Genomic DNA, 15,218 nt, shown 5'->3' on the forward strand with positions numbered 1-15,218 from the left:
GGAGAGTTGGTGGAGAGTGCTCCAGCCTTCAGACATTCATCCCAACTGGTGGCATGGATGTTAAAGGATTTTTTTTTTTTTTTTTTTTTGCGGCTCTTCTGTGCTGCTTCCACTTGAAGTGTTTCAGGGGCAGACAGTAATTCTGGTGATGGGGGGCCTCTGGTACTAGTGAAATGCAATATCTGGAGATGTGACTTGTCTCACTACTACCTGGTTATGCAATAGTCTCTTGCTGCATTTTACTCAGTTCTTTGGGGCTTGTTGGTGACAGGGTCTTATTTGTGGGCTTCAGGTATGCTGGCAGTTCACAAGGCATTCATATATAGGAATGATAAACAAATGAGGGTTTATATAGTCTGTAGCTTTGACAGTTCTTTATACCTGCATAATGGAAAGTCTTGACACTGGAGAGCCTTTCTTCCCTCTACTAACATTGGTACTTGGAAAGGGAAAACCAGGTTGCTTTCGGCAACCAACTTGGATCTTATTGGGGTGCTAACTATTTGTGTAATTGTGACAAATCTCCAGCAGCAGGATGGCTAAAAATGCTGCCATTGTCCCTATAGAATTGCTCCCTCTGTGTAGTCTCATTTAGTGACATGGTGCTGTTAGTCAAAATACTGCTGAATATCAGTGGTCAACAGTGGGAGTGAGATCTCACTGCCTCAGCTACAGAGGGATCTATTCAACAGGGCAAAACAGGTAGCCTCTTGGTAGTCCTGCAGCTGTCTATTTTGACAAGATAGCTGATTGCAGCAGGATTGCTAGTAGCAAAGTTGCTTGTCATTTTGAATCTTTGACAGGTTTTACTAATTTTCTGTAAACCTGCAAATTGAGAGCCAGCAAGAGGACTAGTCATGATGCAACCTACACGGAGAGGAGAGCCACGGATTTAAAATATCAACCTGTGATGCAGCTTTCTATTATGTCTGCAGGGATGACTGTACAGGCTAGATAGCTTCTGATTGGTTAGTGCTGTCCATGTGACTGCTGAAAGCCTCTCTAGCCTGAGCTGTCATCGCTCAAAGATTCACAGGGTTTTCAAATCCCCATGGTTTCCTCTCTTGTAGCTGAGAATCCAGAATATCTGCCACCAAGGTATACATCCCAACATGCCCTTTCTGATTAACATTGGGATATGTGCAGGGAGGTTTCTCACACCACTCCTGTGTGAACTCAGGCTATGACAAACCTGGGTTCACAGGAGCAGTGGGGGAAATGCATGTGAATTGGACACATTTACATTCCTGTTCAAATTGCATGTTCTGTGGTGCAATTTGCATCCATTCATCTTGTATGAATGCAGAGTATCAGTGAGTACTTGACCAAAAATATCAGTACTCGCCAATTGAAAAGATTAGTGCCCCTACTCATAACATTTTGTAAAGTAAACAAAACTGCATGCCTAAGGAGTAAGCTTTTGTTTTAGGGAGAGGTGTGGTGTTTCCCCCTCTGTAGTGCTCCATTGTACATCTGTTTTTTATCAACAATTTTAGTTGCTAGAATGTTCATTTTTTTTTTTATAACATGAATGTAAAGGAAGTGACCAGCAAGCAGAGCAAAATATGCTCGTCACTAAAATTTACTATGGCATATGCTCTTGTATTCTGTTTTTGTTTAGGGCTAACAGGAATTGAGTATCTTATCCCCAAAATGATTGCAATTGTCTGTCCAGTACCTGTGGTGCAGTGCAAAACGTTCTTAAAGTGGCTCTAAAGACTGGAGGTTTTTACCTTCTCTGCATGAAGGTAAATAAACCTGTATACCAGCCCCCTCTCAATCCTGCAATGTCCACTAGAGCCTTGGCCCTGATTGGCTAAGGCAGCAGTGGGAGCCATTGGATCCTGCTGCTGTCAGTCATGGCTGGTGAGCCAATTGGGAGGAGGCAGGGCAAAGCCACAGCTCTGAATGGACATGCAAAGCTGCAGCAGTAGGGAGGGGCTAGGAGCACTAGTGGGGGGGATTGGAGAAGAGGATCAGGGCTGCTCTGTGCAAAACCACTGCACAGAGCAGGGTAATTATGATTATTTTCAAAACAAACAAGTTATCACTTTAATATGCAAAGGACTGAGCTGGAAGAAACTAAAGTCAGCCAGAGTTCAGATTGTTGTTTAGCTAGCTTAATGGAAAAACTGACCCAATTTTAAATGTGGGCATCTTTGCTTTGTCATTGTACTGACAGCAGAGGAGTCAGCTGTTTCCCAGATCAGTCCTGCATACTGGACAAGATAGGGGAGTTTCATGGGGCCAGATATGGCTTCTGGCTCAGCTGTGCACCCCAGCATGGTGCCCAAGACAGGTGAATCTTGTTTCTGGCTTTTAGCACTGAGTATGCTATGCACTGGGGTAGACCAGACCATCCACTAATGTTTAAAGTGGTACTTTAGTTAGAAAATTAGTCCTGCTAGACCACTTTAGGTTGGTAATTTTTTTGCAGGTATAACTATGTAAAATGGTAAAAGTGCCTTACTATTTAAAATCCAGTAATACTCTCACCTTGCTTTGCATGTGCTCAGTTATGCTTCATTTTTTATTTTTAGGCTCTGAGATTGTAGAGGCTGATCTGCTGACAGTCTGAAGATTAAAATGGAACTAAACCCAGCAGTTTCCAAAAGTTGCATTCCTAGCATGCAAGGAATGCTAATGCTCACTTGCTTGTGTTCTCAACTGTCATTTATTGAGCACCATGTCAATTGCAGTTCAAATAGATGCAGCTTCCTTGGCTGAAAAGGATAGGATGGTTTAGTTCTGCTTTAAAGCTGGCCATACATCTGTAGCTTTTCAGATGAGACTATTTGTACAAATATCATACAAAAATTCTTTGAACATTTTGGTGAATAGACAAATGGTCAAAAATATGTCTTGTGTTAACATTTGAGTTTAAAGGAATGCAACTTCTGAACAATAACCAGATATACTGGCTGAAAATTTGAGACATTTTCCTTCCTGGCTCTTCAAATCTTCGCATCACTATGATTTGAAAACAAACATCAATTTCACCCCACTAACTATTAGAAAATTCAAACTAATAGTCTTGAATTGAAAATTCTCAAACTAAAATCTGTGTAGTGCCAGCTTAACCACTTGCCTACCAGGCACTTATACCCCCTTCCTTACCAGGCCAATTTTCAGCTTTCAGTGATGCCGCACTTTGACAATTGCATGGTCATGCAACATTGTACCCATATGAAATTTTGATCATTTTTTTTCTCACAAATAGAGCTTTCTTTTGGTGGTATTTAATCGCCACTGGGCGCTTTACTTTTTGCGCTATAAATAAAAAAAAGTGCAAAAAATTTGAAAAAAAAAGTTTGTTTCTTTTATAAAATTTTTCAAACAGGTATTTTTTCTCTTTCACTGATGTGCGTTGATGAGGCAGCACTGATAGGCAGCACTAAAGGGCACTGATAGGCAGTACTAATGAGGTGGCACTGATAGCACTAATTAGGGGTCACGGATAGGCAGCACTGATTATGGGTACTGATAGATGGCACTGACTGGCATCACTGCTGGGCACTGACTGGTGGCACTGACTGGCACAACCCCTGGGCACTGACTGCACTGGTGGGTGGGCACAGGTGGGTGGCACTTCTGGGCACAGGTGGGTGCACTGCTGGGCACAGGTGGGCGGAGCTAGTGGGCACACTGCTGGGCGGAACTTGCGGGTGTCACTGCTGGGCACTGATCATCGGTGCCCTGATGATCGGTGCCGATCCCCGCTCTGACAACTGCCGGTTCTCGGCAGTACTTTCCTCACGATCTGACAGTGTGAGGAAAGTGCAGCCGAGAACTGGCACTTGCATTTCCCTGTGATCAGCGTGTCATTGGACACCGCTGATCACGTGGTAAAAGGCCGCTGTGATTGGCCTTTTACCACATCACGTGATCAGCTGTGGCCGTAGGACACAGCGATCACGGAGATCGCCGGGTGCGCGCCCCCTGGGGCACGCAGGAGAGCGCGTTCTGGGAGGACGTCATATGACGTCCACCCAGAACTGGCCGGCCGCGGTGAAGCCGTCATTCGGCTATGCGCGGTCGGCAAGAGGTTAACTGCTGCTATGGGCCTTAACAAAATGGCAGCTGCCAGCAAAAAGCAATGGGAACAATGCTGGAGCCAATTTACAGCACACACTAATTTTGTTTGCATAATATGGAATGCATGGTCCTGGCTGAAGAACATATAAAACACCTATCATAAGTTCTGCTTTTATTGATGGGTGGAGTGTAATACTGTTTAGTTGCTCTTCAAAAATAAAAAGTGTTCTTGTTTTAGGGACTAGGTTATGCTGCTACCTGTAGAAGGACATTGGTAAACATGATCTATAACAAGCCAAGGATAACACCTTGAACAACTGGCATGTCTCACTGCCTTTTTTTTCTTTTTTCCCCCCCCTTTCCCAGGAGCATGGATGTGTGTCCCCCCCCCCCCCAAAAAGAGGTCTACCCATGGTTTCTTTTCCCCTCTTCAATAAAGATTCTGCTAGCCATAGCTGGTATGATGGAAGGTAGCCAGAGCAGTGGGTCATCTTGACTTTGGAATGTTATGACTGGACCTTGCTTGCCAACCCTGGAAGTGACATTTGAGCACTGGCCTTGTGGAGATTGACTTCATCCTCACCCCCCAATCAGCTAGGAAGAGGGGGGGGGACACCTTTTTATTGCTTGATCTATGTACTAGGCTGCATTTAGAACAATTTCTTTTTTTTTTCCTGGTCATGGTGACTTTTTAATAGTAATTTCAGTTTTAAGGTACCCACTCATTTGTATGTGGGATTGGGGGGAGTTGAAAATGCAGTTGAACTGTGTTTTACCACCCTGCAACTGCTCCCTCTTTAGCTGCAGAGGCTTGTACATGTGCTACAGCCACAACGGGAATTGGTACCCCCCACCATTGTTTGGCCCCTCTGCTGAATGGGGTCATGCTGCATCTATGTGCATCACATGCAGTTGGGGCATGGTAGTGCTATGTTTTTAGAGAGTTAAGAGGTGCTGAAGAGGTGATGCATTGCTTCCTCATGACCCACACAATACCTTTTGAAAAGTCTAAGCATGTATAGCATTTCCGAGGAGCTGTTATTGCCACTATTTTGAAGGAGCACTACAAAAGTAGTCCCACTATAGAAAAAAAACAAAAACATGATTGTGGGTCAGGTTTAACAGTAGTGTACACATACTTGCACAGCCTTAACAAAAAAAAAATAGCTTATCTACTGTGCCTGCGCTGTGGGGTGAACTGTTTACATTGTAAGGAGTGATGGATCAGGTCAGGAACAAGACTCCCCATCCACTGCTCTGCATATTACAGTTCTTTGGTGTCCACACAGATGTTTGGAATGCCACTGGTCTCAGCCTGTTAAACAGGGCTGAGACCCGCAGATCACCAAAATATACTTGGGCACAATGAGATCTTTGTCATACACATATAGGGACACAGACCAGAAATCACTGTGTACTTCTTTATTCAAATGTTCCCAATAAAAACAAGTATGTATGCACTTACATTTAGGTGCCTTGTATTGGCACCAAATTAAACCAGCCAGCTGAATGCATGTCCAGAGGACTGCGGTACCTCCCAGGAGCTAGTGTGTGTTCCACAATACGGAATACATCAGACTAGAAATACCGCCCCTGCGTGTTTTGGCAGTGTGCCAAACGTCATCAGGAAGTGCACACTGTCATAATACGTAGGGGTGGGACTTCTGGTCTGTCGGCACTTATCATGGAAGGTACGCTGACTACCGGAAGGTCAGAGCAGTGGTGTCCCCTAGACATACATTCGGCTGGCTTGTTTAATTTGCTGTCAAACATTCAGAACTCATGAAAACGTGCATCAGAAGTGCAAACAAAAAAAGGAAAATCAGACGTAAAGGTGTGAGCCTGGACTAAAGGTTTATTGCAGTCTAATGCTTTTGGTAGCTAAATGGTTCATATGTATAAGAATTTCTACATCACCTCATTAAGAGGAAAAGTTTGAGTTGAACCCTCAAAATAATTTTGAGATCTTGGGGAAAATCAATTAATCAGAAGAATCCCCCCCCCCCCCCCCCAGTGGTGGTCAGAATGCCTTCCTTACAAATAACTGAAAGAATATTGGCATCATACAGCTAGTTCTGCCAAATGGCTTTGGGCGCACAATCACGAAATGTGAGGTCAAGGAACCCTGCGTGACCTCTGGAGGAACCCTGATTGAGAAAGGCTGGTTTAGGGATTTGGTTTACCCACTTGTCGCCTGAAGATGTACCTCTACATCGTTGGGTTTGATCGGTTATACCAGGGTCATGGCTGCAGCTGCAATCAGGAGTCAGAACCATGAGACATATCACATAAAGCCTTAGCAGACATACTCTGCAAGTTCAGGGGCGATGGATTAAAATTGAAGTTTAGTGGAATTATTATTTTTTTTTCTATGGAACGACAAAAGTGAATGACATAAGGGAATGCCCGTATAAAATACAATGGAAACAAAATAGGAATGTACACTATATTGCCAAAAGTATTGGATTCAGGTGTTCCAATCACCTCTATGGTCACAGGTGTAAAAAAAATCAAGTACCTAGGCATGCAGACTGCTTCTACAAAAATTTGTGAAAGAATGGGTCGCTCTCAGGAACTCACTGAATTCAAGCATGATACCGTGATAGGTTGCCACCCGTGCAATAAGTCCATCTAAAATTTCCTTGCTACGAAATATTCCATGGTCAACTGTTAGTGGTATTCTAGCAAAGTGGAAGTAACTCAGCCACAAAGTGGTAGGACATGTAAAATGAAAGAGCGGGGTCAGCACATGCTGAAGCACAAAGTGCGCAGAAGTCTCCAACTGTCTGCAGAGTCAATAGCTAAATACCTCCAAACTTTGTGTGGCCTTTAGATTAGCACAATAATAGTGCGTAGAAAACTTCATGGAATGGGTTTCCATGGCCGAGCAGCTGCATCCAAGCCTTACATCACCAAGTGCAATGCAAAGCTTCCGATGCAGTGGTGTAAAGCTTACCGCCACTGGACTCCAGAGCAGTGGAGACTGTTCTCTGGAGTGACGAATCGCACTTCTCTGGCAATTCGAAGGACATGGTCTGGGTTTGGTGGTTGCCAGGAGGACAGTACTTGCCTGACTGCATTGTACCAAGTGTAAACTTTGGTGGAGGAGGTATTATGGTGTGGGGTTGGTTTTCAGGGGTTGGGCTTGGCCTCTTAGTTCCAGTGAAGGGAACTCTTAAGGAGTCAGCATACCAAGACAATTTAATGCTCCCAACTTTGTGGGAACAGTTTGTGGATGGCCTCTTCCTGTTCCAACATGACTGTGCACCAGTGCACAAAGCAAGGTCCATAAAGACATGGATGAGCGAGTTTGGGGTGGAGGGACTTTACTGGCCTGCACAGAGTCCTGACCTCAACCCAATGAAACACTTTGGTATGAATTAGAGCGGAGACTGTGAGCCAGGCCTTCTCATCCCACGTCAGTGCCTGACCTCACAAAAGTGCTTCTTGAAGAATGGTCAGACATTCCCATAGTCACACTCCTAAACCTTGTGGACAGCCTTCCCAGAAGAGTTGAAGCTGTTATAGCTGCAAAGGGGGGGCCAACTCAATACTGAACCCTACGGACTAAGATTGGGATGCCATTAAAGTTCATGTGTGTGTAAAGGCAGGCGTCCCAATACTTTTGGCAATATAGTGTATTTGGAGACAAATCTGTACCATGTAGCAATTTCACCTTTCTCAGAGGTTTTCCCAAGTAGAGTAGCTGATTGCAAGATTGAAATTTTCTTGGGTTATAGCGGTTTTCTAGGGAAAGACAAAGGTAAATAACAGAATGGAATGTCGATAGGGTATAATGGTAAGTAAGATGTGACTTGACATTAGAACCATTAGACATATCATATTATTTTTACAATCTGCTATACTTTAAAGGATACATTGCTATGTTTCTCAGATTTGCCTGTAAATGAGTTTATATTTTTTTTTTCCATTATATGTTATGGGCATTCCCTTTTGTCATTCCATAAAAAACAAAGATAATCCCACTTAATCTCAATTTTAACCACCTCCCGCCCACCATATAGCACAATGACGGGAGCGAGGTGGTTGTCTCGTTCTGGGAGGACGTTATATGACATCGTTCCATTTTAACCGCGCATGCGCGGCTCCGGGAGCGTGTGGCGATCGGTGCTGTGTCCCTCGGACACAGAGGATCACCGATCAACGAGAGAGCCGAAGATGTCGGCTCGGTCATGTGATCAGCTGTGTCCAATCACAGCTGATCACATGTAAATAGGGAAATGCCGGTTATCGGCATTTCTCTCCTTACGAGCTGTCACGCTGACAGCTCGAGAGGAGAGCCGGTAATTGGCATCCCTCAGAGGGGACATGTACACTGATCATCAGGGCACTGATGGTCAGTGTGCCCTGATGATTTGTATAGCCCCAGCAGTGCCATCTACCAGTGCCCTTCAGTGCCACATCAATGCCACATATCAGTGCCTACCACTGCACATCAATGCCACATATCAGTGCCTATCTGAGCTGCCTTTCAGTGTTACCAATCAGTGCCACCTATCTATGCCAATCAGTGCCACCTATCAGTGCCAGTCAGTGCTGCCTATCAGTGCCGCCTATCAGAGCCATATATGAGTGCTGCCTTTCAGTGCCCATCAGTGATGCCTGTCAATGCCCATCAGTGCCGCCTATCAGAGCCATATATGAGTGCTGCCTTTCAGTGCCCATCAGTGATGCCTGTCAATGCCCATCAGTGCCACCTACCAGTGCCTCATCGGTGCCACCTATCAGTTTCCATCAGTGCCCATCACTGCAGCCTCATTAGCGCACATCAGTGAAGGAGAAAAATCACTTATTTACAAACTTTTATAACAAAAACTATTTTTTTTAAAAAAATTTTCAGTGGTTTTTGGTTTGTTTAAGAAAAAATAAAAAACCCAGAGGTGATTAAATACCACCAAAATAAAGCTCTATCTGTCTCAAAAAAATGATAAAAATTTCATATGGGTACAGTGTTGCATGACCGCGCAATTGTCATTCAAAGTGCAACAGCGCTGAAAGCTGGAAACTGGCCTGGGCAGGAGGGGGTTATAAGGTCCCTGTAGGCAAAGGGTTAAACCACTAAACTTGGAGAGTTTCTTGTGTCATTCACCTTTGTCATTCAATAGAAAACAGCTATAAAACCAAATAATTTCATTCTTACATCTGCTACTCTACTTGGGGAAAGGTTAATTTGCTACATGACACAGATTTGTCTGCAAATACATTCATATTTTGCTTTTCAATATATTCTATGGACATTCCCTTCTGTCATTCACCTCTGTCATTCCATAGAAAGTAATGATAATCCTGCTTAATCTCAATTTTAAACATCACCACTGAACGTGGAGAGTATGTCTGCTAAGGATTTGACAATTGAAAAACGACAGTTAATTTTTGTCAGTTCAAAAATGGCAGTTATTTTTGTCAGTGGCAGAAAATGAGTTAATTTTTGATAGTGGCAAAAAAATGACAGTTAATTTTTCAGTTGTAAAAAATGACTTGAAAAATGAAGTTATTTTTTGACAGTTGAAAAACGATGGGCATTCCCTTCTGTCATCCACCTTTCTCATTCCATAGAAAGCAATGATAATCCTGCTTAATCTCAAATTTAAACATCACTACTGAACGTGGAGTGTATGGCTGCTAAGAATTTGACAGTTGAAAAATGACAGTTATTTTTTGACAATTGAAAAATGATGAGCATTCCCTTCTGTCATCCACCTTTCTCATTCCATAGAAAGTAATGATAATCCTGCTTAATCTCAATTTTAAACATCACCTATGAACATGGAGAGTATGTCTGCTAAGGAATTGACATGTGAAAAATGACAGTTATTTTTTTTATCAGTTGAAAAATGACAGTTGATTTCTGGCAGATGAAAAATGAGTTATTTTTTACAGTGGCAGAATATGACAGTTCATTTTTGACAGTGTCATTTTTTTGCCACTGTCAAAAAATTAACTGTCATATTCTGCCACTGTCAAAAATAACTGTCATTTTTTCATCTGCCAGAAATTAACAGTCATTTTTCAACTGAAAAAATAACTGTCATTTTTCACATGTCAAATCCTTAGCAGACATACTCTCCACGTTCAGTAGTGATGTTTAAAATTGAGATTAAGCAGGATTATCATTGCTTTCTATGGAAAGAGAAAAGTGAATGACAGAACAGAATGCCCATCGTTTTTCAACTGCCAAAAAATAACTCATTTTTCAAGTCATTTTTTACAACTGTGAAAAATTAACTGTCATTTTTTTGCCACAATCAAAAATTAACTGTCATTTTTCAACTGTCAAATCCTTAGCAGACATACTATTCACAATCAGTGGTGATGTTTAAAATTGAGATTAAGCGGGATTATCATTACTTTCTATGGAATGAGAAAGGTGGATGACAGAAGGGAATGGCCATCAATTTTCAACTGTCAAAATATAACTGTCATTTTTCAAGTCAAGTCTATGGGCTGTTCCTTTTGTTCCATTATTCTCTATGGACATTCTACTGCCCTGTTAAAGTCTATGGACATTCCATTCTGTCATTCCTTTTAGTATGTCCCAAAAATTGCAACACCCACCATTTTATACTCTAGAGCCTCTACTTAAAAAATGTAGCGTTTGGAGTTCTATAAATTTCTAGCCAAAAAACAAAAATGCTGATTTCTACATGTAGGAGAGGAAAGGCAGAATTGGCCTGGGGGTCAAACAATTAATAAAGAACAGTTGGAAGCTGTGTATATGATCATTTGAATATGACTGTTCTGCATACAGCCAATCTCCACTTTCTCCGTTGAGCGGACAAATCGTATGTATCGCTCTCTTTGTAAATATACTTTAAATGGTATTCAGAATGACAGGTAGAATCTGATTGGCTGTTATGGACACCAAGCACCATTCCTTCCTCTTCCCAGAGATCGCTCAGGTAACAATACCAGCCACGTCATCCGCCCACCCTACACCCCATGACGTTGGCAAGTGGGCGGGGAAGCCTCTGTCGGGAGCCCACACACAAGGCGGTACCCTACCGCTAAAGCCCCACCCACCCGAGCTCCGACGCCGCCATTGCCATTCCTGGCAGTCCCATAGCCGTTCCGATGACGTCATCCCTTTGCCAGCACTCACCCACAGCGGGAGCAGCGGATGGCAAACAGATTCCCCCCGCCCAGCTGTCAAGCGAGATATCGCGATAACCTGACAAGAGCTGGTGGGATTTGGCCTTGAGCAAGGTTCAGCCCTTCTGGGGGGTAAGTTTGTAAACACGGAGGGTGCAGAGCGGCGGTAGAACGGGGACTGGCATGCCTGCTGCCCTCTAACATGGCGGAACGGGCACTACCGTAACCATTGTTGTCAGGCTGGAGCTGCTGAAGGACCTGCAAGGACAGCAGCCCCCCATTCCCCAGGCAGGTAGGATGGAGGGGGAAGGTGCTGCTCTGTCTGTCTGTCTGTCTGTCATGTCTGGTTACCAAGGCAGCAGCATCCTTCTCCGGAGCCCCCTGGACCACACACTCCACTGACATCCATAGCAACCCCTGTCTGTCTGTCTCTAGAATGTTCCCTGCCACCTCCAGCTGTCAACAATGAATGAGCTCATCCTGTACATCCTCTCTTCATTCCCCAACCTTTGTAGTACTAAAGGCTGGAAAGGAGCGAATACACGGCCAATGTTCCTGCGCATGCGTCCTGCATGAAAATATCAGATACACCGAAGGGCTGAGAGCAGCGCCAAGCCAATATCCCATTGGCCGCTAACGCACTGCGGTTATTTACTAAAGCAGCCACTGTGGAGCGTTAGTGCTTTGTGCGATGCCAGCTGGGAAACCTTGGCGTCCGATGTGTGTGTTTACACAGCTGGGTGACAGTTCCTCTGGTATAAACACCTGCCCATCCTTCTCACCGTTAGGCATCTTACTGCTGCTGATCTCCTGCAGCCTCTGTCAGCCACTTCCTGTCTACATGCGTGTTCTCCACATCATTCTGACAGTGACGATGGTGGACAATGCCTGCGCAGTGCATGTCAGAATGGCCGCCTGTAGTCGTGGAGCATGTGACAGGATGATCAGTAAGATGCCACCAGCACGCCACAACAGGGAATTAAGGACATGGCATGGATTCACCACCAACAAGTGGTGATGTTTCAGCACCACTGAAGGCTTCCTTAGACAACTGATATCACTAAGGTGCGGGGAAGGGGTCCTCAGTGACAATGAAAGGTCATCACTTGTTAATGGTGAATAAATGTCCTGTTCTTAAAGCAGAGTTCCAGTCGACCTATCAAAAAATAAAAGTCAGCAGTTCCAAAAACTGTAGCTGCTGACTTTTAAAAACAGCCACTTACCTGTCCCTCGGTCCCGTGGTGTGTCCCCCGCAGCTCATTTCACCAGCCGTCCTGTATTCCAGGAGTCTGGCATCTTCAGTATGGGCATCCGGCTGTGATAGCTTGCGGCTTCACAGCCGGGTACCCACTGCGCATGTGCAGGTAGCGCTGCACTTTGTGAATGGTCCTGTAGTCTTCTGGGACCTGTCACGTGTCCCAAAAGGCTACAGGGAGGGAGGACACCTTCTGTTTCCGATCGCCTAGGCGATCGGACTGGAAGTGAGAGTGGGTAACTGTCAAATTCAGGTACCCGCTCCCTCCCCGCTCCCCAAAGGTGCCAATCCTTAATGGGGAGCGGGGGAGTGGTCCTTAAAGTGGAACCTCCCCTTTTGGGTGGAGCTCCGCTTTAAGATGGAACTTTATGCTTAAAATAAAAAAAAGAGCAAACAGGCAAGATTTTTAATCCAGAAGAGACAGTCTTGTCTCTTCTGCTTTAAATTTACTTTCCTGTCTGACCGCTCTTGTCCAACGAGCTGTGCATGTGCCGCTCACTGTACGAATTTGTCACTGCCAAATCTGATTGAACTCCCACGCATGCACGGGAGTGATGTCCTCCGTGCCCAGCCAATGACAGCAGCCTGGTGATCGAGACCCGGACGCCAGCAACTTGAATATGTCAGCGGCTGGGCGGGGAGTTCCAGGACATCACTTTGCTTCGCTGAAGTGAGTATAGTTTTGCTTTAGGGCTCGTTCACACCATGGTGCAGAGACGTCAGTTTTTCTGTACACTTTCTGCAATGGTCACAAAAAAATCAATTGTTCTCTATGTGCCCTGTTGACACCGCAACAATAGTATCATCTGAATATTTTTTATTGAGCAGGAATCTGCAACATGTATATAACTCATTGAAGCTCACATGAAAACTGATGTCTCTGCAAGTGAAATCTGCGTGTCATTTTCCATCAGTTTTTCTGCATGTATGGTGTGAACGAGGCCCTAAAGGATAAGTTCACCTTTGGGAACATCTTACATGTTCCACCCATTTTTAGGATAGAACATGTTTCCATAACCGCAGCCGCCGGCCCCCTCCCTCTGACAAATAGTACGGGGAGAAGTCTATCCCCATACTATCTGTCAAATTTGAAATCGTGGCCGTTCAGGGCTCCGCCCGCACGGCCGCGTCATTCATTCATGGGCTTCCATCAATGAATGAACTGCAAGTCCCGGCAGTTTTAGCGGCTGCAGGCTTGTAGATTTCAATGAACTACCACGGCGCTGTGGAGTGCCATGGTAGTTCATTGAAGCTTCCTATCAGAATATCTGCTTAGCCATACATCCCATACAGCAAGCAGATATTCTGACAGGTCTGCAGGAGACCTGCATGGCATCAGCGATCTATTGATCGCTGGTGCAATGCTTTCCAGGCTCCTGTAGACAAAAATAATAAATGCACCTTTTTTTAACTGCAAAAAAATGTGCATTTTATTATTTTTTTCTAAAAAGTGAACTTATCCTTTAAAGTGTAACTAAACCCTGTGATCCTCTCAGTCAGGATGTTCAGCTGTGACAGTTAGTCACTGCATGCCTGGAATGGGACCGTTTTGGGAACCAGTAATCACGGGTATATTTGCACTTTTAAAGCAGATCTAAACCCATCAATTTAACAGTTTCTAAAAAAACGTTACATTCCTGTCATGCAGGAAATCCTAACTGTCACATTTGCTTCGGCTCTCAACCAAACTGTCAAACCATCAAATGTCTGGTGTCATAACCGATCACATGTGCAGCATCATGGCAGTTGAAACTCAAACAGAGGTTAATGCTAGCCATACATTGGTCGAAAAATTGTTTGAATGGGTTTTTGAAAAACAAACACATGGTTGTGAGAACAAATAATATTGCATCATGTAATGACAGAATTTCGAATGATAAATCATTCAATGGACATAAATTAATCAGTTTTTTGTCCTTTTTTTCCTACGTTGATCCAGCACTGTGGCTGATTGCATTTGTTCTCTCAAAAAACCTTTTGCCTTTAGAAGCACTTTAACAATTTCCCAAAATCATTGTATCCAAGTCATGCTGTGACTGATAACTGTTACATTTGCTTGTTTTCAACCAAACTGTCAAGCCCTCATGGTTGATGTCATAACTGATCACATGTGCAGCACCATGATAACTGCAAATCATACATAGGCTAAGATGGCAGCTCCCACAGTTGTAAAGGCTAGGAGGGGCTAGTTTCACTTTAAATAGAACTAAATTCATCAATTTAACATTTTCCCAAAATGGTTACATTCACGGCATGCTGTAAATGATACTGTCACATTTGCTTCTGCTCTCAACTGAAGTGCCAATCCATCAAATGGTTGGGGTCATAACTCATCACATGTGCAGACTCATGACAACTGCAGATCAAATATGCACTTAGCATGTAGAGAACTGCAAGCAGGCAGCAGTTTATTGCAGAAGAGGCATGCAATGTCTCCGCTGCAGTAATACACACTCATCTGCCTGATTGCAGTTTTCTATTGAATGTATCCTGAGCTGTGCATGCGCAGCTCAGCATGCATTCCCGGCACATTCTTTTGCTGTGCCAGAATGACTGACTCCCATGCACATGCTCGTGATAATGTTATCCTCCACCAGCCAATCGAAAACCTGGCTCCAAGGGAGAAGATGCCAGCATGGGATTTTGTAATGAAAGCTGCAGTTTTAAAATGGTTGAAAATGTTTTTAATTGCATTAACATGTTAATGCTAATTATTATTATATTAGGGCTCATTCACACCAGATGCTGTGGAATGCATTTTTGACTGCACTCCAACTGCATAGACAGTATAAAATCCAGGTTATCCTATGGGCATAGT

At 43.9% G+C, this 15,218-nt stretch overlaps 1 protein-coding gene across 3 annotated transcripts in view; it reads left to right on the forward strand.

Annotated features, from left to right (window-relative positions):
* The first annotated feature begins 11,132 nt into the window (after positions 1 to 11,132).
* The window catches only part of ATF2 (activating transcription factor 2), a 159,638-nt gene continuing 155,552 nt past the window's right edge, over positions 11,133 to 15,218 (forward strand). For 2 of the 3 annotated variants that reach the window (XM_089690469.1, XM_089690471.1), the window contains exon 1: positions 11,133 to 11,277. The gene's annotated coding sequence lies outside the window, so the exon portion shown is untranslated. The other variant, XM_089690470.1, reaches the window with a different exon arrangement.

Source organism: Staurois parvus, unplaced genomic scaffold, assembly GCF_062004578.1.
Source record: "Staurois parvus isolate SC_StPar_1 unplaced genomic scaffold, SC_StPar_1.0 ptg000530l, whole genome shotgun sequence".
Classification (NCBI taxonomy): Eukaryota; Metazoa; Chordata; class Amphibia; order Anura; family Ranidae; genus Staurois; species Staurois parvus.